Source organism: Prionailurus viverrinus, chromosome E1 (genome assembly GCF_022837055.1).
Source record: "Prionailurus viverrinus isolate Anna chromosome E1, UM_Priviv_1.0, whole genome shotgun sequence".
Taxonomy (NCBI): Eukaryota; Metazoa; Chordata; class Mammalia; order Carnivora; family Felidae; genus Prionailurus; species Prionailurus viverrinus.
In genome coordinates, this window is record NC_062574.1 from 4,574,838 (window position 1) to 4,602,093 (window position 27,256).

General features: G+C 45.8%; 1 long non-coding RNA gene and 1 other non-coding gene across 2 annotated transcripts; both read right to left on the reverse strand.

The window, feature by feature from the left end:
• Window positions 1-1,323: 1,323 nt before the first annotated feature.
• Window positions 1,324-21,221, reverse strand: LOC125151654 (uncharacterized). Its single transcript, XR_007146899.1, has 3 exons — window positions 20,279-21,221; window positions 6,687-7,053; window positions 1,324-2,698 (listed from the first exon to the last, which is right to left on the reverse strand). It is a non-coding gene; the product is annotated as an uncharacterized LOC125151654 (long non-coding RNA).
• On the reverse strand, window positions 4,353-4,483 carry LOC125152247 (small nucleolar RNA SNORA25). The gene has a single exon (XR_007147103.1). It is a non-coding gene; the product is annotated as a small nucleolar RNA SNORA25 (small nucleolar RNA).
• Window positions 21,222-27,256: the final 6,035 nt, after the last annotated feature.

Below are 27,256 nucleotides of genomic sequence, written 5' to 3' on the forward strand. Positions count from 1 at the left end.
CTCCTCAAACAAATGCAATGAGTAAATAGGAAGTATCTATGTGGGAAAAGGGAGAGAAGGCAGACTCCAAAACACCCAGTTGAGAGAGAACATAGTCCATTCAGGCAGGGAACTGGGAATGATTCAAGACGCCTGAAGCCCCAGCTGAGGGTGGGGGTCTTTGTCGGCTAGGGATGTTCTACTCAAATACCTTGGACTGCGTGTTTAAACAATAGATACTTATTTCCCACGGGAGGCTGGGAAGTCTAAGATCAAGGTGCCTGGTGAGAGCTTCCCCCCCCCCACCCCCCCCGTCTTGCAGACAGCCACCTTCTCACTGTCCCCGCTTTGGTGTCCCTTCATCTTCTCACAGGGACACAAATCCCATCACGGGGACTCCATTTGACTGACCCCATTTAACCGTATTGATGAGGGAGCATAAGGCAAGCTGACAGGCCGGAAACACCCCCCGGCCCCCAAGTGGGATGTGTGTGCTATAAGGAAAAAGGAAAAGGGAAAAACACATGGTTAACTGATAGGGAGCACAGTCCTGAGGGACATGGGTGGGTCTCCATCAGTTTACAAACATCTTAGTAAATCGCAAGAAAAAGCCAGTCTTATCAATAGCCTCATCTCCAGAAAACTGTAGACTCAGTTTCCTTGGAGCCTCAACATCACCCTCCATAGTGATGTGGGGACAAAGGCAGAAGGAAATGGCAGGTTAAATTAAATGTCCTTATAACCTGCAGCCCATTGACAAATACTTGAGGCCGGCAGAGTAAAACGTTTCCTCAGGAACTCCCTGTGGTCTTAATGCTAACACTCCACCTTAGCTTGACCATAGCCAGGCCTCCAGAATCCTGAGAGTCGTTAGCATATGAAAATCTCACTGGAAACTTCCCTTGGACCTGACCTCCCCCAACTCCCAAATGTATAACCCTTCTCTCCACAGGGTCTGGGACAGCTCTTCCTGCCCACGGGTCCTGTCTCCATGCTTTAATAAAATCACCATTTTTGCACCAAAGATGTCTTCAAGAATTCTTTTTTGGCCGTCGGCTCCAGACCCCACGAACCCCACCATCACCTCAAAAATCCTCATCACTGTCACCTTCAAAAACAATCTCCTTGGGGTACCTGGGTGGTTCAGTTGGGTAAGCATCCAACTTTGGCTCAGGTCATGATCTCAGGGCTCTTGAATTTGAGCCCCACGTTGGGCTCTGTGCTGACAGCTCGGAGCCTGGAGCCTGCTTCAGATTCTGTGTCTCCCTCTGTCTCTGTCCTTCCCCTGCTCGTTTTCTCTCTCTCTCTCTCTCTTTCTCTCTCTCTCTCTCTCTCTCTCTCTCAAGAATAAAGAAACGTTAAAAAAAAAATCTCATTAGGACTTAGAGCTTCAACATAGTAACATTTTTGGTGGCGGAGTGGGGTCGGGACACAAACATTCAATCCTTAATGGATAAGGAAAAGGAAGACGGGACCACATCTTGGACCTCACATGCCAACAACGTCTGTTGTCCTCCTGTGAGCTGTGGGGAGCCATGCGGGTTGTGACATGATCGGATTAGCTTTTCGGTTGGTCAGCTTGAGTTGCAACCTGCAAACTTTTAAATGTATGAAACATTTCAGAAGACTCGTTGATAATACAATAAGCAGTCACCTACCCCACCGCCTCGCTTGAAAAATACATTACAGATGAAGTCCCAGGATCTCTTTCCTGATTCCAAATTCAGCTTAGTTTATTTTGTTTGGTCTGTTTGGGGTTTTTTTGAGGGCTCTTGGATAGGGCAAGAAGGAAAACAGGGCATGAATCCTTGAATATATGGCGTGTCCTCAGCACCATGCCAGGTACTGTAGGATTACACATATCAGAGAAGCAGACATGGCCGGGTGAAAAACAAACAAACTTGTGCATTCCCAGAATAAGCAGATTCCCTTCTGAGACCAGGTGCAGCACGCTGGCGGGGGCACATGTTTCTGGAGCACAATGGAATATTTGCACAGAACGTGCAGGCAGGACTCCTTCTGATGCACGTGTAGAGGAACGGTGTGGCCAAAGGAACTCTGAACCACGTCTCGGGAAGGTTTGCAGTTCCGAACGGACTCCGAAGGATGGGTGGAGGGGCGGGGATACAGGTGGTATTCTATCTTTTCACTCAGCGGATGGCTGGGACTTTGGAAGACAAAGAAGAGGACATGGGAAGCGAGCAGCTGGTGATGTCAATGGTGTTGAAGAAGATTTCATTTCCTGGGCAAGAGGCGAATACAGGACCACTGGCCATAAAGTTAGAGAAGAATGCGTTTGGCAGGAGATATCCCAATGGCATCAAAGGGCATCGAAAAAGGTTGTTATGGGATGTGGAGCGGACACTTGTTGCTTTGGTCTGTTCGGCATCCACTTACCGTCTTCTTTCAACGGCCTCTTTATCTTGGAAGGGAAACCATCCGTCTTTTTCTCATGGTCTATGTGGCCAAACAGGTTTCATCCCATCTTTTAGCACCAAAAAAAGTCACCAGAATTTCAATGATTGATTCAGAGGTGGCCCCACGACCCTATCTGGACCAATGAGAGTTGTCACTGGCACTTTGCTCAAATGGCTGGCAGTGACGTGTTCTTTCTTTCTCTATTAGAGAGGTAAGGTGATCAATTATATGTTTGGAGCTGCTGGATGACACCTTGCTTTAAGGAGACTGAGAATGAGGTCAACATAGCAGAAAGCTGAGCCTGATGATGGAGAGAGAGAAACACCTTAAAACATTACAGCACCTGGATTTAACTGTGCCTGAAGCTAATCCTATTGCTTGGACTTTCCAACTATACAAGCCAATATTCTCCCTCCCAGCCCTCTGGTTTAGTGTAGTTTCAGTCGACTTACTGCCACGGATACTTGAGGAGAAAATGGAAAACAGTCTTGGTGCAAGAGTCCAGAACAGATAACAGAGACAGTGTCATTATTCCTGAGCAAAAATAGAGACTAGAACTTTATGGTTTTACAGGTGTATCTCCCAATGCAAAGGGCATAGGGAATGGATAAGGCAAGATTTTCATGTTACTGAAAGAAGCAAAATGTAATTTCATAAACATCACTGCCACTTGGAGGGGATTCATGACTAGCAGGGCCAACGGAAGGATACATGTTGTTTAAAAGATGCAAATCTAATGGAAAGGGCAAAGTGTGTAACAGCTCCTGCAAAGAAAGTCTGTCAGGGGCGCCTGGCTGGCTCCATTGGTAGAGCATGTGGTTCTTGATCTCAGGGTCATGAGTTCAACCCCGCCATGTTGGGTGTAGAGTTTACTTAAACAGATAGGGGTGCCTGGGTGGCTCAGCCGGTTAAGCGTCCGACTCTTGATTTCGGCTCAGGTCGTGATCTCACGGTTCGTGAGTTCCAGCTTGGGATTCTCTCTCTCCCTCTCTCTCTGCCCCTCCCCGACTTGTGCTCTCTCTCAAAAAATAAATTAATTAAAAAACTTAAAAATAAATAAATAAAAAGAAGAAGGTCTATCCATCAGTGTGGAAGGCTTTTGGGTCAGGACTAACACAGACACAAGACCCCGCTCCACCTGCCCCACCCCCCTCCCCACCGGGCCCGAGGAAGCTTCTAGACGATGCTTTCCTAACACATGTCCCAAAGGCCACGATACAGGGTCACTTATAAATCCATGTCCCAGATATAAGGGATAGGACTTTCGTGCCAGATGCTGGCCAAGTGTTTCATAAATAGGTTCACTTACTCTTCACTGCAATTTTAAGAGGGACATTCCAGAATGATCCTCATTCCAGGGATAAGGAGATGGAGGTTGAGCAAAGCTAAAAAAATTCCCGAAATGAGGTCAGTGTTCTAGCCAGGATTTGAACTCAGCCATCTGGATCCTAACCACTACATTATGCTGCGTATTTCCTTTCATTTGTGTAAATTCCTCATTTTATTGTGTGCTTAGACTTCTGTGGCTTGCATATTACCCTTCTTTTCTTTTTCTTTTCTTTTTCTTAGTAGTTTGTTTGTTTGTTTGTTTTAGTAGGCTCCACACCCAACATGAGGCTTGAACTCACAACCCTGAGATCAAGAGTTGCACCCTCCACCATCTGAGCCAGCCAGGCGCCCCTCTTTAACCCCTTCTACTTGATATCATAATAGAGGCACTTTCCCATTTTGTTTAAAGCTCTTAACTTTTTTAATTAAAAAAAGTACACACATGTCAAATGAGAGAGACTAATCTAAGGGAAGCTATGAACCCATCACAAGGCTTCAACAATCATCAACCAACCTTATTTCCTCTGTCCACGCCTCACTCCATTATCTAAAGCAAATTGCAGACAGCACATTATTTTATCTGTAAATATGGCAGCGTGCAATTTTAGTAATTTGTTTCTTTTTTATCTTCCATCTCCTCAGGAAACCACAGCCCTGTTGGTCGCGTAACAATTACATCCAATGGAAAACTTCAATATTTGGTCATAGAGTGAAGAGCTCTTGGTTTTAGTCCCTGAATCCCTCTTTGAAATGACCTAAGTAATTTCTTAATGTTGTCGGAATCCAGTCTGTGCTCAGATTTTCCCCATGTAAACGTTACTGTGAATGCTCTCCTTAATTTGATTCTGAGGACACATAGGGAAGACTTTGGTGGGCGGTATGGAAGTGTCAGAACTCTTGAGCCAATGTGTCCCTGTCTCTGTGGAATCCGAGATTGCAAAGAAACAAAGACGCTCCCCAGATGTCGGAAACCAGATTTCCAAAAGTTCAGTAGAAAGAAATATGTCTGACTCCGTTTCTCACTGCTCTGTCCAATATGGTAGCACTAACCACATCTGGCTGTGTACATTTATATTAGTGAAAATACAGTTTTAGGGGAAGCTGGGTGGCTTAGTCGGTTATGCTAATACGACTCTTGATTTTGGCTTAGGTCATGATCGCACGTTTGTGAAATCAAGCCCCATGTTGGATTCTGTGCCAGTGTGGAGCTTGCTTGGGATTCTCTCTCTCTCACTCTGTCTCTGTCCCTATCCTTCTCTCTCTCTCTCTCTCTCAAATAAATAAATAAAAACTTTAAAAGAATCTTTTAAAAAATACAATTTTAAAGTCAGTCCCTTGTTTGGCATCAGCACTGAGTAGGGACGTGCGGTAAGCAGTTGTCATATTGGACAGGGCAGACACAAGACATTCCCACACCATCACAAAAGTTTCCGTTGGACAGTTGGTGTAGAGTCGGAGAAGGAATGGTATTCACAAGGGGCCAGAGACTCTAAACAATTTTTTTAAAAAATCTGCATTTATAATTGCGGAAGTTCTTGGAAGAATGCAGCGTGCCCGCATAGGGAACTTGACCAACTTAACATTCGAGAGGAAGTCGGATATATGCCTCAGGTCTCACTGCTCATTTAATAGCTTTAATTGAATGGTCTCCATCTAGCCCTGTGCCAACAAAAGGTTTGCTTTATTTTTAAACGTACTTCCTTTTCTCTAAAAAAAAAAACCCAAAAAACAAAAAACAAAAACCGATTCCTGCTCAGCAGTGGAAAACATGAAGTTAGCCCAGTCTTATAAATATCAGCTATGTCCAGCCACTTCCAGTTTTATTTATTTATTTTTTATTTTTTTTTTCAACATTTATTTATTTATTTTTGGGACAGAGAGAGACAGAGCATGAACCGGGGAGGGGCCGAGAGAGAGAGAGGGAGACCCAGAATCGGAAACAGGCTCCAGGCTCGGAGCCATCAGCCCAGAGCCGACGGGGGGCTCGAACTCACGCGAGATCACTCGAGATCTCGCGAGATCACTCGATATCTCGCGAGATCGTGAACTCACCGACCGCGAGATCGTGACCTGGCTGAAGTCGGACGCTTCACCGACTGCGCCACCCAGGCGCCCCTAGCCACTTCCAGTTTTAAATAGTTTCATTTCAAGAAAACATTCTGGCACATTCAGATATTGGTATTTTCTATTGCAGTCTGGTTCAGACCCCCTGCCCGGGGCTCGGGAAGCAGAAGACAGCCTTGTCCATTGGTGCCCTTTCCCTTCCTCCTAACAGCCCCTCCTGTCTGCTCCAAGGGTCCCCTTGTGGGAAGTGACAAGGATCTCTCCTCTCTCTGCGAGGCCAGCCTTCTCTGTTTGGCCAGTCCCTCCCTCAGTGTCCGGCTCACTTGTCTGGATCCACCTGTGTGGGGAATCCAGGTAGGCTTCAGCTGTGATGCCATCCTTGGTGTAGGCAATGACCCTGACAGTACGTCTGTCCAAAGTCCCAGGCTGGGTGGACCTTCAAAGACTGGTGGTCAAGCTTGCAGACCCTCAGCCACTCTGACTGTCAGGGGGGAGACTCCCTCCTTGGTCACCGAGGCTGGCTTTCCTGACTCAGTCCACCTTTACCCAAGATGGCAGAACTTCTCCTAAGGGTCTTCTTGTATGAAATGCCAGGCATGAGGCTCCATCCTCTTTCTGCCAAGTGCAATACCCCACAACTGCATATACACCAGTGGGGTGCCAACTGCCAATAAGTGACTCCAGAAAAAAAGGGGTTACGTGTCCCCATTCCAGACTCTCCTACCTCACAGACCTATTTCCCTTGGAGCTCACCAGTTTGAGAAGACAGGTCAAGAGTCCCCATACTTCATGGCATGGGAGCGATGGTTGAAGATATAATTACTTCCTGAAGAACTCTGCTCCCTCTCAAAGACATCCCCCTCATCCTCCTTTGCCCCCCCTTCCCATTATCTTACCTCTTCCTGGTGTCTTAAAGCTCATGATCCAGGTTGAAAGGGTATATTGGTTATCTATTGCTGTGGATCAAGTTACTCCCAAACTTAGCAGCTTAAAGCAACAAACTATTATTATCTCACATCGTTTCTGAGGGTCTGGAACCCAAGTGTGGTCTAACTGGGTGGTTCTGGCTCAAGGTTTCTCATGTGGTTTCAGTCAGGATGTCAGCTGGACACACATCATATGAAGCTTGAGTGGGGCTGGAGGAACCACTTCCAAGATGGTGTGCTCACATGCCCATTGGCCAGAGCTTTAATTCCTTGCTGCATGGGCCTCTCCAGAGGATTGCTCATGACATGGCAGCTGACTTCTCCCAGAGCAACTGACCTGAAAGAAAGAGAATAACCAAGATGAAGTTGTCTTTTATAACTTAATCTCAGAAGTGACATACATTATCTTCTGCCGTATTCTGTTGGTCTCACAGACCAACCCTCTTACAGTGTGGGAGGAGAGCTATCTCACGGCAAGAACACCAGGAGGCAGGGATATTGGGGGTCGATGGAGGCTGGCCACCATGATGAGGCTCATTGATTGTGAGGGTCTGGCTGGGAGTCAAGCTCTCTTTTAACTTAGCCCTTCAGAATTAAGCAAGTTGTTTTCACCATGCACGAGGTTTTCCAGAAAAGTCCCAGTAATGGTTTGGCTGCAATTACCTTCCATACACCTGCTTATTAAATTACATTTTGTGGGGCGCCTGGGTGGCTCAGTCGGTTACGCGACCGACTTCGGCTCAGGTCATGATCTCCCAGTCCGTGAGTTCGAGCCCCGCGTCAGGCTCTGTGCTGACAGCTCAGAGCCTGGAGCCTGTTTCAGATTCTGTGACTCCCTCTCTTTGACCCTCCCCCATTCATGCTCTGTCTCTTTCTGTCTCAAAAATAAATAAACGTTAAAAAAATTTAAATCTACATTTTGTTATTATGATACAAGTAACACATATTAAGTGTTAAAAAAGGAAAAAAAGACACAGACAAGTAAAAAAGCAGACAAAAGTCATGTCTTAGTTCACTATTCAAAATCAAACCTTGACATAACGGTTTTATAGAATTTTCTTCTGTATGAATGTTTACTTTTGCAGATTCTTCCTTGTTGGCTCATGCTTCTAACAGCATCTTGTAAATATCTGTATTTGTTGGTGATCCTATTCCTAAGGATTTGCTTCAGGAAATATTCAAGTCCATGAGCAAAGCAAAACTTCAACCAATTTAACCCAATATATTCATCTGATAACCTTGATGTTTTATATTTGTTTGCATTTCATATTTAGAAATATTTCTTCATGGTTTCTGATTCCAGAAGTTTCTCATGCTCGTCTGAGTTTACCTAAATTAATTTTAAGTGGCACGATTTTTTTTTTAAGTTTCTACTGTCTTTGCACCATAATAAAAAAAAAAAAGATACAGTTATGGCCATTCGGTGCCCTCTATGACTATGCTTTTCTTTCATCATGTTTTTGGTTTCTTTGTTCTTTTCCTCTAAAGTTTGAAAGAATTTTTCAAGTCGGTCCGTACATGTGAATATTCACCTTTAAAAAAAAAAATTTGTCCTTAACCTTTATTTGTTTTGAGAGAGAGCGTGCGCTCAGGTGAAAACGTGTGCACATGTAAGTGGGGGAGGGGCAGAGAGAGAATCCCAAGCAGGCTCTGGGCTGTCAGCACAGAGCCCCACGCGGGGCTCGATCCCATGCACCCATCTCGAGATCGTGACCTGAGCTGAAGTCTGACCCTTAACCGGCTCAGCCACCCAGGTGCCCCAACAAAGTTTCTTTGTGGCACCAGTTCTGAGCTGAGAGTGGTAATCTGCTTCCAGTTTCCTTATACTCCTCCTTTATCGCCCGTTTGATGTGACTTCGACAAGGCTACACGTTACCCGGTGCTCACAAGTATACCTACCACCTGTCACCGCATGACACGGTTACAGTACCATTGGCTATATTCCTGATGTCGTACTTTTCATCCCTGAGACTTATTTGTTGCACATCTGGAAGCCTGGACCCCTCTCCCCCCCCCCCATTTTGCCCATGCTTACCCTCTGGAAACCACCAATTTGTTCCCTGTATTTATGGGTGTATTTCTGCTTGTTTGTTTGTCCGATATTTTTTTAAAGTTTAATTAATTAGTTAATAATTTCTTCAAATTTACATCTGAGTTAGTTAGCATATAGTGCAACAATGATTTCAGGAGTAGATTCCAGTGATTCATCGCCTACGTATAACACCCAGTGCTCATCACAACAAGTGCCCTCCTTAATGCCCCTCCCCCGTTTAGCCCATCCCCCCACCCCATGCCCCACCAGCAACCCTCAGTTTGTTCTCGTATTTAATAATCTCCTATGTTTTGTCCCCCTCCCTGTTTTTATGTTATTTTTGCTTCCCTTCCCTTATGTTCATCTGTTTTGTCTCTTAAAGTTCTCATATGAGTGAAGTCATATGATTTTTGTCTTTCTCCGACTAATTTCACTTACCATAATGCCCTCCAGTTCTATCCACGTTCTTGCAAATGGCAAGATTTCATTCTTTTTGATTGCTGAGTAATACTCCATTCTATATATATATATATATATATATATATATATATATATATATACACCACATTCACCCATGGATAGACATTTGGGCTCTTTCCGTACTTTGGCTATTGTTGATAGCACTGCTATAAACATCGGGGTGCATGTGCCCCTTGGAAACAGCACACCTGTATCCCGTGGATGAATTCCTAGTAATGCAATTGCTGGGTTGTAGGGTAGCTCCATTTTTAATTTTCTGAAGAAGCTCCACACTGTTTTCCAGAGTGGCTGCACAGTTTCCATTCCCATATTTATTTATTTTTGAGAGCGAGAGAATCTCAAGACACGGGGCTCAATCCCACAGACCTCGAGATCATGACCTGAGCCAAGATCAAGAGTCGGGGACTCCACTGACTGAGCCACCCAGGTGCCCCTGTTTGACCTCTTAATTTGCTCTTCAACAAAATAGGATCTAATGTTTGTCAATGAGCAGAAGACAAATTGCCTGTATTCTCATGGGGAGCATGGTTCCATGTCCTTCCTCATCAAGGATCTTCCAAGTAGATCGTTGTCTCCTTCGTTGATGAAAAGAGGCTCTCACTTGGGACTCCCCACCTTTACCAGGTGACATCTTCCTCTTGCTCCTCTCATAGGCTTTGGAGCGAAGTCAGATTCAACTGATTCAGCACCAAGTCTGCCTGCATTAATGGTGGGGCAGGAGAGAGTAAAAATGCCAGTGGCCTTCTCCCAGAAATGGGGCTGATAATAGCGTCTGTGGATGAACAGCTCACAAAGGTCATGATGTCCTGCAGACAGCAAGCATTTAATAAGTGGTTGCTGCCGACATTATTATTCTATTGTTGGTAATTTATTACTGTAATGTATCTTTGTGTGTCCATTTTGTTCATTTTTTTTTTTATCCTTACCAACCAGAACAGTGCAGGAGCCATTCGAGACACTCCAGAAATATTTGTTGCATGAATGAAGTTTTGAGAATTTGGAGAGGCGATCATCGAAATGGGTCACCATGCGCCATGTTGAATCAGACGTTGGTAGTGTTGCTTGCAATAGTGAAGAATTTTGAATCGACCTATGTGTCAAATAGCAGGGGTCAGTTGAATCAATGATGGCGCTTGACGTGCTGGAATCCTATGTCCTTTCTTGCAGAGCATATTGTGCAATACTTTGGATGGGGGAAATGTTTACTTCTATTGTTGGAATGAAAAAAAAAAGGGAGTTACACAACAGTATGTACAATATGATCTCAAATACATAAGAAGTGTGTATGCATAGAGAAAAACTGAAAATAAGGTTTGGAAAGCATGGATCCAGGGGCACTTGGGTGGCTCAGTCGGTTAAGCCTCTGACTTCCGCTCTGGTCATGATCTCGAGGTCTGTGAGTTTGAGCCCCGCGCTGGGCTCTGTGCTGACAGCTTAGATCTTGGACCTGCTTCAGCTTCTGTGTCTCCCTCTCTCTCTCTCTCTGCCCCTCCCCTGCTCACACTCTGTCTCTCTCCCCAAAATAAATAAACATTAAAAATTTAAAAATAAATGTGAGACTATAAAGGAGTTAAAACGAATGAATTAGATCTATATGTATCAATATAGATACAGTTCAAAGCACAATATCTAGTCCTGGGAAGATACATGCATGCAATGTTACTCATGCAACATTTTCAAATTAAAAACATCCATAATGTACATGGATACATGGATGAAATGTTCATGGATACATATAAGCGTACTAAAAACACAAAAGCCACAGCAGTAACTACTCCTCCTTTAGGAGGTGGGAAGGGGTTGGGAGCTTTTAACTGCGTTTCCTCAAAACAAAAAAATAAAACCCACAAACAACCAAGATCTCTAAGACAATGTGGCAAACTACTAACATGTCTCATCTGGGTAGTCGGTCCATGGATACAAGCATGAGATTAATAATAAATACTTAACCACTGATGTCCCCTGGGTATCGACCAGCCAGATCAGACACTGATCATAATGTTGGAGCCCCATCCTGAGGTGCCAGCCACCACATTAGTTGCTGGATCATGGGTGGGTCCTTGAGAAAGAGCTGATGCCATGTAAACTGCGACTAGGGTTGTTAGGTAGGCTCATAGGTAATTATCTCTCAGGCTGAAGGCGTGCTTCGTAGATTGCCAGGGGACCCGCTTCTTAGCTGCCTTCTCTCTCTCTCTCTTTTAATATTTTTTATTTTTTTTGAGAGAGAGAGAAACAGAGCATGAGCAAGGGAGAGTCAGAAAGAGAGGGAGACATAGAATCCCAAGCAAGCTCCAGGCTCTGAGCTGTCAGCACAGAGCCCGACGCGGGGCTCGAACCCACGAACCATGAGATCATGACCTGAGCCGAAGTCGGATGCTTAGCCAACTGAGCCGCCCAGGCACCACGGCCACCTTCTCTTCAACAGTGTCCTCTGTGACTTGGATGAAAACCATGGAGATATTAAGTAAGATTTGCAGGTGATGCAAAACCAGAATGGCTGAGTATTCCTATGCTTGACTGAATCTTAAGACTCTTCAAACTCCTACTTGACTCTCAAGAGGTAAGACTGAATCTCTAACGTAATAATAATCCCAACAGGTGGCAAAGAGACACAAGAGCCAATTAAACAAAATTAAAGAAGTGTAAATACAGTATTTCATCTAGCTTAAAATCACTTACTGCTTACAGACACCCGGCATGGCAGGCTGTCATGTGAAAATTCCAGGAGTCTTAAAGCCTTTTATAATCTGCTGGTGGGAGTATAAATTGGTTTCTGGAGGGTAATTTGGTGACAGATAATTAAAAGCCTCCCAAGAAAACACATATCTTTTGAACTAGCAATTCAACCTCTAGGGATTTTTAGGAAATCAGGGTGCCCCTGGTGGCTCAGTCAGTTGAGCAACCGATGTTCAATTCTGGCTCAGGTCATGATCTCGGGGTTCGTGGTGAGGTTCGTGGGTTTGAGCCCCGCACCAGACTCCGTGCTAGCAGAGAGGAGCCTGTGTGGGATTCTCTCTCTCCCTCTCTCTCTCTCTCCCTCATGGTAAGGCACTGTGGGTTGGGGGAATGGGGGGATGTTGGCAAAAGGGTGCAAACTTCCAGTTATAGGATTAACAAGTTCTGGAGATGTCATGTACAGCAAGGTTGTAGCAGGATTCTCGCACAGAGAGTTGTGACACTGAGGTTTTTCTTTCCAGGAAGCAACTTTATTTCTTCCGGAACATCTCAGTTGGGTTCATACCGGAAGAACTGAGCCCTGAATGCCACATGACGTAGCTTTCCATATATTTTTTACTTCTTTGTCTCCCACGTATGGTAACATACAAACCTGTAGTCTGATTAAGTGGTCTCATGTTACAAGGTGGTGAGGGACGTTGTCATGTACCCATATAGTCAGGTTGCCTTGAGGGTTTTTTGGTTCCTTCCTTAGGGAGGGGACCCTACCACAAGGTGGCTATAGCTAATAATACTCTATTATTTCAAAGTTGCTGAGAGAGTAGATCTTAAATGTTCTTACCGCAAAAAAGAAATGGTAATGGGGCGTCTGGTCTGGCTTAGTCAGTAGAGCATGCAACTTGTGATCTTAGGGTTGTGAGTTCAAATCCCCCGTTGGGAGTAGAGAGTACGTTTATAAATAGTAATTATGTCATGAGCTGGAGGTGTTAGCTAATGCCCTAGTGGCAATCATTTCGCAATATATAAATGTGTCAAATGAACACGTGGTACACCTTGAACGTATACAATGTTAAATGTCAATTGTATCTCGATAAAGCTGGGAAAAATTGTCAGAGAAACACTCAGAGACGGTTATTTAAGGATGTCAATCCAAGCATTGTTTGCAATTGTGATACAAAACACAAGTTTAAGGAACCTATCAAGAGGGTACTAGTTAAATACATAGTATACATTGGGGGTAGTGTATGACCAATAGAAAATCCAAGATAATAAATATAGGGAATAATCTGGAAGATTTTACATGAATGTATTTATAGTGATTATCACTAGGTGGTGGGTTGTGAGTTTTTAAAGTTTATCTTTTCTTTATTTGTATTTTCTAATTTTCAAAGATTATGTGTTGCCTATGTGATGAAGCAATGAGCTTTAAAAATTAGTTTTAGCTGACAATACACTTAATGTAATCCAACAATGTGATGTTGCTGCTAAAAAGAGTGGTCATTTGGGGGCGCACGGGTGGCTCAGTAGGCTGAGCATCAGACTCTTGATTTCGGCTCAGGTCATGATCTCAGGGTTCGTGAGACTGAGCCCCGAATCTGGCTCTGTAGAACCTGCTGGGGATTCTCTCTCTCTCTTTCTGCCCCTCCCCCGCTTGTGCTCGCTCTCTCTCTCTGCCTCTCTCTTTCTCTCTCAACATAAATAAATAAACTTAAAAACAAAATAAAAAGAGTGGTCATTTATGTAATTAGGGAGGAGACCGGGAGAAACATTACAACTTTCACGCTCCTGTGTTGGGGGTTGCATTTTTTAGGGTTCACAGGAGTGGTACCAGAAATGTTGACCAAGCTGGAAATTATGTTCTATGTAACTGTTGAGAAATCAGGGCTATTTATCCCAGGAAATAAATGACAGAGAAAGTATCTTGTCCTTAAATGATTGAAGGCCCATGGCATGGAGAACATTGGCTCAAAGTTGCTGCAGAAAACAGAAAAGGGAGCAGAGAGCAGTAGCTTGCTAACAGGGAGAAACTTTCTAACAACCACGGATTGTTACTATTGCCATAATGAGTTGAAACAGTCAGGGCTCCTTGGTTGCAAATAATAGAAACAGACTCCAGTTAACATATGCAAGAAAAGATTATTGGAAGATTTGGAGTGTCTCATAGGGAAGAGCCTGGGGAAGCAGGCTTGGAAAAATGAAAGAATATTCTGAGTCATACGCAGGGTGTTTTGCAGAAACCAGGGGCAGTCTTCATCCAAGAATATTAAGGATGTACTTCTTAAAACTCCCCAGTGTCCTCTTTGGCATCTGATACGGTTTCACAACCCATGAATTAAACAAACCTTTTGTGTGCCCGGATATTTTTGTTACAGTCTACCTCTTCTGCTTACCTCATTACATCTGTCAGCATTTGAAACCCGAAAGGCCATGATCATGTCAATGAGTTCTGCTTCTGACTTCCCCAGATTCTGCTTCTAAGCATTGACAGATGTCCCCTAGTGTCATGTCTTGGGGTTTGGTGAACAAGTTCATGTTAGCCCTCAAAACTGCTTTTATTTTAAAAACAGAGGGCTATTCTCCACCCCAGTTTTGTTAGCCCGTGGGATGATCTTTTCTGGGCAACAGTGAGGTGAGTGGTTACGGGATGGAGGGACTCCATGTTTTCTTCACATGAGAGTGGTTTTCCTCCCTCTCATCAGAGCATCACGTAACTAGAACAAAACACGAGTGGAAGGAAAGACACGGAGACTAAGTGGCCGGAGGGAGAAAGGAACCAATTTGAAATTCCCACTCCACGCCAGGCATCCTACTGGGTGCTTGTGTGGGCAGGTCCCCGGGAGAAGCACATAGAACAACGGAAACAGATTGAAGCAGAAAAACCATAATTTTGAGGTCATGGGGTAGCACGCAGAATTCTCAGGAAGATTAGATAACCAGGCAGAGCAAATAGGCAGTAACAAAATGGGGCTTTGCAGTCAGAAAATAGCAAATAGCATGCCACAGAATTGGTTCAGAGGAAGAAAAGAAAAGAAAAGAAAAGAAAAGAAAAGGGAAGAAAAGAGGTTGATGTCAGCACCATTAAATTCCAGAGGCCAGAGTTTGCACTGTTGGCCCCCTTCCTCCCCACCCTATTTCTCTTTCCTAGCCTCAATTCTTCTCTTCACCTTCATTTATTTTTTTATAAAAATGTTTAATGTTTATTTATTTTTGAGAGAGAGAGAGAGAGAGAGCGGGAGAGGGGCAGAGACAGAGGGAGACACAGAACCCGAAGCAGGCTCCAGGCTCTGAGTTGTCAGCACAGAGCCCGATGCGGGGCTTGAATCCATGAACTGTCAGATCATGACCTGAGCCGAAGTCAGACGCTCAACCCACTGAACCCCCCAGACGCTCCTTGACGTTTCTTCTAATATGATTATCTCAGCAGCCCCATGAGTGGGTATCTCCACCTTCCAGATGAATGAATGGAGGTTCAGATAATTAGACTGGGGTCAGGCAGTGAGTGGGCTAGTGCCCTGGTGTCCTTTCTCGTCTATTCTGCCACGATGTCTCTTACATGCCAGGCAGGAGCCAGGTTGAGCCCTGGACACAACGATTCCACGAGCGAGGCATTGGGACAGCCATTTCACAGGTGAGGAGATAGAAGCTTACTCAAGGTTCTCCGTTTGTAAGTGATGGGAGACTGGTCGCATGACATCAGAGTCAGCCCTTCAATCAACCGCCTCTCTTTCTTGGGGAAAGTGAAAGGTTGGATGAATCCTCTGTTTCTCGTGCTTTCAGTCTTTGTCAAGCAGGTGTGGGGGGCATCCCAGCTGAGCCCCCCCCCCCCAGTCTTCCGTCTCAGCCGATAGTGCACTAAACCCATCTGTCACCTAAGATTGGAAGCTTGCAGCGTCCGTGACTGCTGGCTTCTCACTCCCCATATGATGAGTTGGCAAGTTCTTTTTCACACGCAAGACGTGTCTTCTGGTTCTTCTCCTCCCTCATACCCACAGCCGCATCCCTGGTCCAGGTCTGATTACTTTATGCCAGTCATCTTGCGCTGTCTTATCAAGTGGTCTCCCTGCCTTCACACTTGCCCCGGAGCCCATCTGCATGCTGGCAGCCAGGGTCTTTTCAGTGGACATCACGGTTGACTCTCCATGATCATGCAACCCCAGAAGACTGGTCCAAGCCAACCATGGCGAACGACTGTGTCATCTGACCAGGCCCTGTGACCCATAGAGACCCGGAGAGGCGCATCTCCTGGGAGGATGCTTCAGGATGGGCTTGTGCCTGGCTGTGTTACTGGCCATTTGGCCATCTTGCAAGCACCCCAAGAATAAAGTGATAGCGTTGACACAGTGGAGATGGAAAGGGATTGTGGGTCTTTGAGGGATTCGTTACTCAATGCAAATCTACTGATCAATCCCCCTCCTCTGTGGCTTTGTATTACCTTTGGAATCAGGTCCACACTCCTCAACGTGGTTTTTGAAGCCCCTTCCGGGGACATGATCCATGCATCAGCCCCTGGGTCTGACTCTCCCAACCCTTTTCCCTTGGCGTTTAGGTTGTGATTAGATCATCCTGATTCCTCTTTCCCCCCTCCCCCCACCCCAAGTCGTCCAGAACGTCTCTGCTCTTTCTTCTCTAGAATGTTCTTTTTCTCTTTCTCCATCTACCGAATTTCTTTTCACCTTCCAGGATCAGCTCAAATGGTGGCTCCTCTTTGAAGTGTTTCCTAATCCCCAGGCAGAATTAAGGAATCGCTTGAGTGTCTGTGAGCACTTTGTGTCTGCGTTATGGGGCTCTTCCCATCCTCATACACAGTCATAGGCACTTATAGTTCTTCTCCTTTGCTAAAAAGTGAGCTCCTTAAATACAGGGGCTTTTTCATCCACATTGTAGCTTTGGTACCCTGCACAAGACCCAGTGATTCCGTATGTACTAATGACATTTTTTTACTGAAAAGTTCTCGTTCATTCAGACTGTAGACAATCCGGCATGTGGCTATTGATTGTTGTTCATTTTTTATTAAAAAATGAAGCAGTATTCTCCATCATACTGTCTTCGGGATTTTGCAGTTTAAGAAGCTCTTTAACAGACACCGTCTCAATTAATCCTCACCTGTCGCTATAACACCAGTATTATCCCCACTTAACAGATGGGGAAAGTGCACACCCAATCCAAACCTATTTGTTGAGTGCCTACCATTTGCATAACGTTATGTGAGAGGCAAGCTGTGGAAGGAGGTTGCAAAGGGGTCAAAAAACCATAGTCTCTCCATTAAAAGAGTTTGCAACTTTCGTGGGGAGGTAAGAAATAAGTCAGAATGTTTCAGTTGCAACATACAAGAGCAATGCACTTCAACATTGGAGAGATCTTGAAGGCAAAAATTTATAACATAACACAAGAGGGATACAGAACCTTAGTACCATAAAGTTAAGAGGGAAGATTAAAGTGTGGGCTTACAGTAGGAGTCTGTGAACGATCTTCCCAAAAAGAATTGAACGGGGGGCGCCTGGCTGGCTCAGTCGGTAGGGCGTGCAACTCTTCATCGTGGGGTCATGAGTTAGAGCCCCACATTGTGCGTAGAGATTATTTAAATAAAAAGAGTTGGACCTTGGGGCGCCTGGGTGGCGCAGTCGGTTAAGCGTCCGACTTCAGCCAGGTCACGATCTCGCGGTCCGTGGGTTCGAGCCCCGCGTCGGGCTCTGGGCTGACGGCTCAGAGCCTGGAGCCTGTTTCCGATTCTGTGTCTCCCTCTCTCTCTGCCCCTCCCCCGTTCATGCTCTGTCTCTCTCTGTCCCAAAAATAAATAAAAAACGTTGAAAAAAAAATTATAAAAAAAAAAAAGAGTTGGACCTGAATTTTAAGGATCAGTGGGCTTTCACAAAATGGAAAAGAGGTAAGGCATTCCCTGTGGAAAAGTGAAGGCTTTCTGGGCAAGGAAGTGAGGCTAGTGAACTGAAATGAGCTCCAAAGAAACTCATGAGCTCCAAAGAAATGAGTTAGTGTTTGTTGGATGGATGGATGGATGGTTAGATGAGATAGATAGATAGATAGATAGATAGATAGATAGATAGATAGAAAGATAGATAGATAATATAGGTGTGTGGATAGGTAGATAAATGAATAAAGAATAGGCAGATAAATCTGCAAGTTCAGAGGCTGGGCTCAAATTTTACTGAGAATGTCTCCCAACACAGAAGCATGATGATAAGTTGTATTCCTTTTGCAGAGCAACCTGGCTTTTCTTGTCCAGCTGAACGAAAGGAATCGTGGGTGTCCAAAATCATGTTGAATTAAGACATTCGAATGTGGTCAGAACTACAGGGACATGCCTGGGCTTAGGAGGTAATCAGGGCGGTGTGGCCTTTTAACGTTTTGTGTGGGTGTGTTTTCTCACAAACACATGTGCAGAGACACACATAAAACTTTGGGGTTTTTCTTTTCCTTTTTACTGTGTTATGCCAAGCTTTTGTTTTGACTGAATTGTCACTTTCCAAGGTCTCCTGCGTGGGAGCCCAAGACCCCGTCCCGTGTAAATGAGATACTTAGACCCATAATAATGATGGTAGCAAGTATTTACATAACTTGGATAAAGGATCCAATTCAGCTGGTTGGGGAAAAGGATATTTTTTTAAATATGAAATTTATTGTCAAATTGGTTTCCATACAACACCCAGTGCTCATCCCAAAAGGTGCCCTCTTCAATACCCATCACCCACCCTCCCTCCCTCCCACCCCCCATCAACCCTCAGATTGTTCTCAGTTTTTTTTTAATTTTTTTTTTAACGTTTATTTATTTTTGAGACAGAGAGAGACAGAGCATGAATGGGGGAGGGGCAGAGAGAGAGGGAGACACAGAACCACAAGCAGGCTCCAGGCTCTGAGCCATCAGCCCAGAGCCCGACGCGGGGCTCGAACTCATGGACTGCAAGATCGTGACCTGAGCTGAAGTCGGATGCTTAACTGACTGAGCCACCCAGGCACCCCTGTTCTCAGTTTTTAAGAGTCTTCTATGGTTTGGCTCCCTCCCTCTCTAACTTTTTTTTTTCCTTCCCCTCCCCCATGGTCTTCTGTTAAGTTTCTCAGGATCCACATAAGAGTGAAAACATATGGTATCTGTCTTTCTCTGTATGACTTATTTCACTTAGCGAACACTCTCCAGTTCCATCCACGTTGCTACAAAAGGCCATAGGGAAAAGAATATTTTTAAGGATATTATTATTATTATTATTATTATTATTTTAAGTAGGCTCCATGCTCAACCTGGGATTTGAACTCACAACCCTGAGATCAAATGTCACATGCTTTACCGAATGAGCCGGCCAGGCGCCCCTGGGGAAAAGAATACTCTGTTTTGTTTTGTTTTGTTTTGTTTTGTTTTCCCCTAGAAGTCAAACTATGAAGCGCTTTATAGTCCATAAACTAAGCAGGTGGAGCTCCTGAAGAGCGAGGTTGGCCCAGTCAGGCGGGGCCTAGTGCAATGGCCCCGTCCTCCACTAGGTGGCGCTGCTTGGCTTACTGGGGTTGATCGTTGTGCTCCTTGTAGGTGCGTAGGCGCATGCGCGGGAGCCGGTGAAAATGGGGTCATCCAGCTACCCGGTCTCCAGTATCGCAAGATACCTGTGACCAAGCCCCAGGCAGCACCTCCCTCCTGAGTTTTGCCTCAGGTGCGGCTGTGTTTCCCGACCCCTTACTTCTGAAGGACTGTGGCTTTGACCCGTTCTGCCCCCCTGTGGGAGGGTCTCACCGAGCAATGGCCGGTGCCGGCCGCACCCGGGAACGTTTGCGGGACTGTGCTGCTGCTGATGCCCAGAGACTGCGGCCGGGTGCCAGCCCGCCCCAGAAAAAGTCCGCGAGATCGTGTAGCAGCAGCATTTCTGGGATTATGGAAAATCACAATATGCGTCTGGCACCAGGCTTCGCCCCCAGCGACCTCGTTCCAGCACCGGCGAATGTGGTTGTCCTCCCGGATCCACTGGGGCCTTGCCTTTGGGGGACCCACACAGCCTCTACCAGCTGCCCTTCCAGCCGGGGAACCACCTCTCCCCGTGTGGCCTGAAGACCCCCGGACTCCACTCTGCTCCTGGGGATTCGCCCTTCCCACCAGAGCACCAACAGGTACCGAGCTGCGGAGTTTCAGACTCTGACCTCCCCCTGTTTACAGTCTGAATGGAATTTAAACCCTCTCCTCTCTCCTCTCTCCTTTTTAGTTCAGTCCCTGCGGCTGTTTCCACTTTTCCACTTTCTCTCCAGCTGCTTTGGGAGGGGGGTGCTTTTCCCGTCTTATTCCCCTGCCCCCGCCCGTCTCCGTCCTCTCTCCGCATGCAAAACGGCTCCCTGCCCTCGCGACTTCTCTCTCCCCAGTTCACCTCTCCGCGCCAGGTACCTGCTGAGTTCTGTGGTTCAGGTTGTGAAGATTGTTGTGTTAATCCTCCCATCAGTTTTCTAGGTGTGCAGGATGGTTTAGTGTTGGTCTGGCTGTATTTCATGGATACGAAACGCGCAAAAAACTTCCATGCTGTTCCGCCATCTTGGCTCCTCCCTCCGGAAAAGAACATTCTTGATGGGAAAGTGGTTTTGGCTCCTTATTTCTGACAAAATCATGTCCTAGGTTGACGGGCTTGTGTGATCAGCATGAGGTGGGAGATCCCCCCCCACCCCCCTTCTGGCTTTTAATCCCTAACAGCTAATGAAACCGTATTATCAGCGGCAAAGTCTTTGATTTCTGTCTAGTCCACAATGTAACCCATCATCTAGGTTTGTGGGACTGACTTTCCTTGGGCCACAGAACTGGGAGCCATGCCTCTGAACACAGAAGCTTTGCCTCCAGCACAGGGCTTTCCAGCCTAAGGTTTTTCCTAAGGTGGGTCTAGCTCTGTCCAACTCCATGTTTTGAACTCAGCCTAAAATGTTTCATTTTTCTCCATTTTCAAAAACTTCCCAGGCTAAAATGGCTTGAGTAACTTTCCGTTTCTGATGTCTTGTGGTTTCTCTGTGAAGGTTTTTCCAGCAAACACTGTTGTTGGCCAGAAATTCCTGGCCTTCCTCTTTCTCTCACTGCCTCTCACTATGGAAGCTGGAAATCCCAATGCAGAATGTCCCCGTCTTCCTGGAGTTCGATGTGGTCTGGTTTGGGCCACTCATAAGAAGAGGGTGTCCTCTTAGGCTTCTGGGAAAATGTGTCTCCCTTATATAAGGGGCAAGTCGAGAGCTCAATGGTCTTGTCTTTCCCTCCTTAATACATCTTGGGTAGAGAAGCGAGGCGTAGAGTTAGGACGGCCATCCCGGGATCATGATGTTGCAAGAATGTGGAAGAAGAGGCAACCCACTAAGAAGAAAAGAAGAAAAAGATACAGAGAGCTAGAATGTCACAGCTACCAGATGAACAGTGAGACCACTTTCAACAAATGTCTGCATCATTTAAACCTTTGTCGTTGAGTTGTCTGATACGTGCAGCCAAATACGTTCCTAATGTATGGTCTGCCTATGCTTGGCTGAGGCAGTGAGGAACAAGGAGGTGGGAAGTTGGATCCCAGAGACTGACCTTGGAAAGAACCAAGGGTGTGGGAAGTCAGAAGCCTGGTTGATGACTGTCTTCCGACTGGACTTTCCCTAATACCTGTGACTGTACCTACCTCTTGACCTGAGCTTGAATGCATAAAATCCCTTTATAGGGAATCCAATATACTGTTGTGGCAAATGCCACACGTTGCCTACATCAGTAGTAAGTTAAAAGTATCCTTTCTTGGGGGGCACCTGGGTGGCTCAGTCAGTTGAGCGTCTGATGCTTGGTTTTGGCTCAGGTCATGATCCCTGGATTGTGGGATCGAGCCCCTCGTCGGGCTCTGCACTGAGCATCGAGCCTGATTAAAATTCTCTCTCCCTCTGACCCTCTGTCCTGCTCACGCTCTTGTGTTCTCTCTTTCTAAAAAAATTTTTTTTTTTTAGAAATCCTTTCTCAGAATCAAGCTCCACAGAGGGTGTGGATTTCTGGTTGTTTTTCACAGTATTTTATTCTCAAGTTCTTGAACAGTGCCATGCACATAGTAGGTACTTATTAAATATGTGTTGAATGAGCAAATTATTGAGACTTTGCCTTAAAAGGCTGTTGTTGGTTTGAAAGCAGAAGGTTTGGCAAATTAAAAGAAATGAGGTCTGTGATATGATCATATGGTTGGATTGTAGATTTCCTTTTGCTTCCTCTAAGGTCTTTTAAAATAAGTCTTAAGGTCTGTCATGTCAACAGATACCTTAAAATGAGTTGAAAAGGCACCAGGCATGGAGAATGGGCTCGGAAAAAGTGACTCCTCCCTTGTGACTTACCAGCCAAGTTCTACTGGACTTTGGGATTGGTCCAAAAAAGGAAAGCCCCGGGGCGCCTGGGTGGCTCAGTTGGTTAAGTGTCTGACTTCAGCTCAGGTCATGATCTCCCGATTCGTGAGTTCAAGCCTTGCATTGGGCTCTGCACTGACAGTATGGAGCCTGCTTGGGATTCTCTTTCCCTCTCTCTTGCTCTCTGTCCCTCACCTGATCACATGCTCTCTCCCTCAAAATAAATACTAAAAATAAATAAATTAATTAAATAAAAAGGAAAGCCTAGTTTAGGTATATTTTGAGGACAGAGTTCTACATGGCCCACTTCTTTCATTTTATTTAATTGTACACTAACTATAATGTACTTAGTCTTTAACAGGTTGGTCCGAAATTACCCTTCCAGCCTTATGACCACCTCCCTCCTCACACCTTACTCACATGCCCCACCCTGTGTCTGACCTTCTCCAAGTCAACCATAAAGACCCAGCTTAGCCTTTCCCAATCTGCCCCACATGGGGATAGTTGCTATCATCCCCAGGGTCCTACAGCCCCTCATTCTGGCCTCTGTGACACTGTCCAGCTGTCCCACATGCTGGACACATCTTTTTATCTCTTGTACACACTGGGTTTATAGAGCGGATAATGACAGTCATAGCTAATGTTTATCGAACGTTTACTGAGCGTTTATTCACTTCACACCAGATGGTTCTAGGTGCTTAACGTGTATTGATTCATTTACTCCTCCCAATGCCCTGAGATAGGTATTACCGATAACCCCACTTTATAGATGAGGAAATCAAGGCACAGGGGGCTAAGCGTCTTGCCTGTGGTCATCTGGCTGGTGGTTGGCACAACAGCATTCACATCTTGCTCTCTGAACCACTCCTTTATGCTTTCCCTCATGAATGCATGTATGTTGGGATATGACTTGAATAGTTGTGGGTGAGTTGAGTCGTTCATTTAACAAACTTCAGATATTGACGGAGATCCTACTGGGTGCTTGGTGCTGTCCTAGGTACCGGGGATGTAGTATGGAATATGGCGGGAAGGGTACTGTCCTCATGGGGTTGACATTCTGGTTCCAGCGAGGTTAAAGTCAACAAAAATAGTCGCGGGGGGGAGGGAACCCTATGGGCCAGCATTTATAGAAATTGAGCAGGCCTGCTACAACTTTCCAGGTCTGGGGATGAGGAGGGAATGGGTCCCACCGCAGGGTGCAACCATGAAAACACCGCAGATACGGCAGGCTGAAGATGAAAGGGTCATAGCGGGAAACTTCACACAACCTACTGGGCACACATCAGTCTGAACCATGAAAGGAAGGACGAAAGAGGGGAGCGCAAAGCAGAAAAGAGCGACAGGGGTCCGAGAGGCACGCTTCCATGCTGCACGGAGAGAATAGGATGGTTAAAGAAAAGCCTTAAAACACTGGCAGGGCAGAAAGAGGAGCCAGTGGTAATGAAGGGACCCTCACAAGTGCCCTGGAAATAGGCTGGTGGTGATTGTACAGGCTAGGGCTTTAAAAGGCTTTGTTCTTCTGTCGAAGAAGGAAAGCCATTGTGGTGCACGGGAAATGAAAAGCTTGTGTGTGCGTGCGTGTGTGTGTGTGTGTGTGTGTGTGTGAGAGAGAGAGAGAGAGAGAGAGAGAGAGAGAGATTGGAGGGGACGCTCTCTACCCCAAATACAGAACGACTGTCACTATCAATTCTGTACCTTGTACTCACCCAAGCGGAAGGTTCTAGAACTACCCCCACAGGGACGTCTGTGATAAAGCCAGGCTAGGGAGGTCAGGATGTTGTGTGTCTGACTCACAGCACATGACTTTCTGTGAACACACACAACACTGCCAGATCAGCAGCAAGACGTTGAGCCCCTGCTTTGGGGTCCCAGAGCCCAGTGAGCAGGGGTCCACGTAAGACAGTGGAGGCACAGTTGCCCCAAGGAAGCCCCTTGTGACCCCAAAGGCTGTGGGGGTTCTGTTATCTGGTTCAAGCAAAGACTGGAGAGCGACCGAAGGCTGCAGAGAACAGCAGGCTGGGATCTTCTGTCTTTCTTGCCCTCTTCTGCTGTTGGAAGGCAACGTAATGAGGGGCTGCAGAGTGTGGGCTCTAGGGTCCTCCCCACGGTCAAATCCAGGCTCCTTCTCTATCTACAGGGTGGCTTTGGGCAAACCCTAACCTCTGTTTCTGCAAATACAAAATGGGCACAGTAGGCACAGTAGTATCTCTCTTGGGGTGCTCTAGGAGGACACCCCTAGCTGAAAAGGTATATAGAATATGGTAAGCAGTCAATATCATTGCCCTTGGGGTTGTGTGGCTCCAGAAGGTCTCACACTCTTTGGGAGATACCATTTCCCCTTGTTCCTTAGTTTCAAGGGCAACCACATTTTTTCTTTTCTTTTTCTTTTTTTAATGTTTATTTCATTTTGAGAGAGAGAGAGAGAGACAGAGCATGAGCTGGGGAGGGGCAGCGAGAGGGAGACACAGAATATGAAGCAGGCTCCAGGCTCTGAGCTGTCATCACAGAGCCCAACGTGGAGCTCGAACCCACAAACTACCAGATCATGACCTGAGCGGAAGTCGGACGCTTAACCGACTGAGCCATCCAGGCTCCCTGCAACCAGATTCTTTCAGGACAAGATGAAGTCTAAGGAGAAACCTTGATGTGAAGTCCCAGACCCCTGAGTTTGTCCTGGGAAGTGGGGAAGTGGGTTTCCAAAGGTGGTGTCACCCTGGGCTAATGACTGTCAGGAGGAGTGCCTACTAACAAATGAGCCCGATCTGTCACCCCTTCTCCAGGAATCCCAGTAGCCCAGGTTGTAGGTTATCATGGGGGGGACACTGTAACTGTCCCTGCCCCCCAACTGCCGCCATGACACGGTATCTTCTGGACTCTGCTCAGCAAGGGCATCGGTCCTCTTTGTCAGATCAGTTTCTCCCTTAGCCCCAAGAGGAGGCAGGGGCAGGAGGGCTGATTTGCATAACATTTGGAAACAGAATTTTGGCAGCTTTTGTTAGGGGTTTTATGAAGGACACACACGCTAGAGAGGAAAAAACAAAAGGAAATATTTTGGGAATTCCCAGTTTGCTCTTGACCCCTGGGTGGAAGTTTCTCTTCTGCATCCCCATCGTCTTCACCCTACCTTCTGCCTTCCTCCTGACTCTCCCTAGCTTCGTGGGTGCTTGGGGATAATATGAACCTGAAAGAAGGTCCCAGAGGTCCCCTGGCTCCCTCGGGTCCTCCCCAGGAGACGATGTTTGTACAGCAGGTGAGCTCAGAGGGGGTGCTCAGGGTATGTCTGAATCTCTCCACAGTGTGAGCTCTTTGGGGACCTTGTTCTCACAATTGTTCCTTAGCTTCCATGGGGCTCCCTAAAGACATTCACTGGGGCCATAATGGGAGCCACCTCCCTGATTTGTTGCAAAGACAGAATGAGTATGTTCACCAAAGAAGGCTCAGGACAGTGCCTGGCACGTATAAGCACTCAGTGAATGTTAGCTATTTTCTGTAGCACGCCGTTTGTTAAAAGTCAACTATTTTTTAAAAGACACATTCTTCCTGCCTCGTCTCCCACAGGTTCCTTTTGGTGGAAAAATCTCTCCTCCTCCTTCTCCTCATTTTTCTTAAGAATGCCCTAGTCATTCTGGATCTTATGCATTGAATTTCCTTATAAAATTAAAAAAAAATTTTTTTCAACGTTTTTATTTATTTTTGGGACAGAGAGAGACAGAGCATGAACGGGGGAGGGGCAGAGAGAGAGGGAGACACAGAATCGGAAACAGGCTCCAGGCTCTGAGCCATCAGCCCAGAGCCTGACGTGGGGCTCGAACCCACGGACCGCAAGATCGTGACCTGGCTGAAGTCGGACGCTTAACCGACTGCGCCACCCAGGCGCCCCATAAAATTTAGAGTTAACTGGTTAATTTCTTCCGGGAGATAGATAGATAGAGAGAGATGTAAAGAAAGAAAGAGGGAGGGAGAGAGGAGAATGTAGGGCAGGAGGGAGGGATTAAGGAAGAAATTTAAAAAGCTGTAGTAGTTTTTCATTTGGATTGCACTGAATCATAAATCAATTTGGGAGGAATTGATACCTTTATTGCTATTGAGTCTTGTAATCAATGAACATGCTATATCTTTATTTTAGGCCTTTTTAGTGGCTCACAGTGAAAACAAGTTCTTTCTTTTCTCTGTAGAAGTCTTGTACACGATTTGTTTTATTTGCCCCAGAACTTGATTTTTTAACATTTTTTTTTCAACGTTTATTTATTTTTTGGGACAGAGAGAGACAGAGCATGAACGGGGGAGGGGCAGAGAGAGAGGGAGACACAGAATCGTAAACAGGCTCCAGGCTCTGAGCCATCAGCCCAGAGCCTGACGCGGGGCTCGAACTCACGGACCGCGAGATCGTGACCTGGCTGAAGTCAGACGCTTAACCGACTGCGCCACCCAGACGCCCCCAGAACTTGATTTTTTAAATATTCGATTACGAACATACAATTACAAAATCAGTTTCTACCCATTTGGTCCCGGTATATACAAGCACAATTCACTTTTGTATTTTGATTAAAACAATTTTTGTCATAAAGAAACTTTGTTTGGGGGGGGGGGCCCTGGGTGACTTAGTTGGTTAAGCCTCCACTGCAGCTCAGGTCATGATCTCATGGTTCTTGAGTTCGAGCCCCACTGGAATCCTTGCTTCGGATCCTCTGTCTCCCTCTCTCTCTCTTTAAAAAATAAATAAACATCTAAAAAAAAAAAACCAAAACCCTTTGTTTTGGATGAATTTCGATTTACAGAAAAGTTGCAAAGATAATACAGTTTCTGTATACGCCTCACTGAGTTTCCCCCATTGTTAGCATCTTACATAACCGTGACGCAGCTATCAAAGCTAAGAGATCAACACTAATACATGACTAATAAATAAATTCCAGATTTTATTTGGATTTCACCAGTTTTTCCAAGAGCGTCCTATTTTTTGTTTCCAAGATACAATAGTGGCTACTTCATTGGATTTAGTGGGGGGTTTTGTATTTTTGTTTTTTTGTTTTTT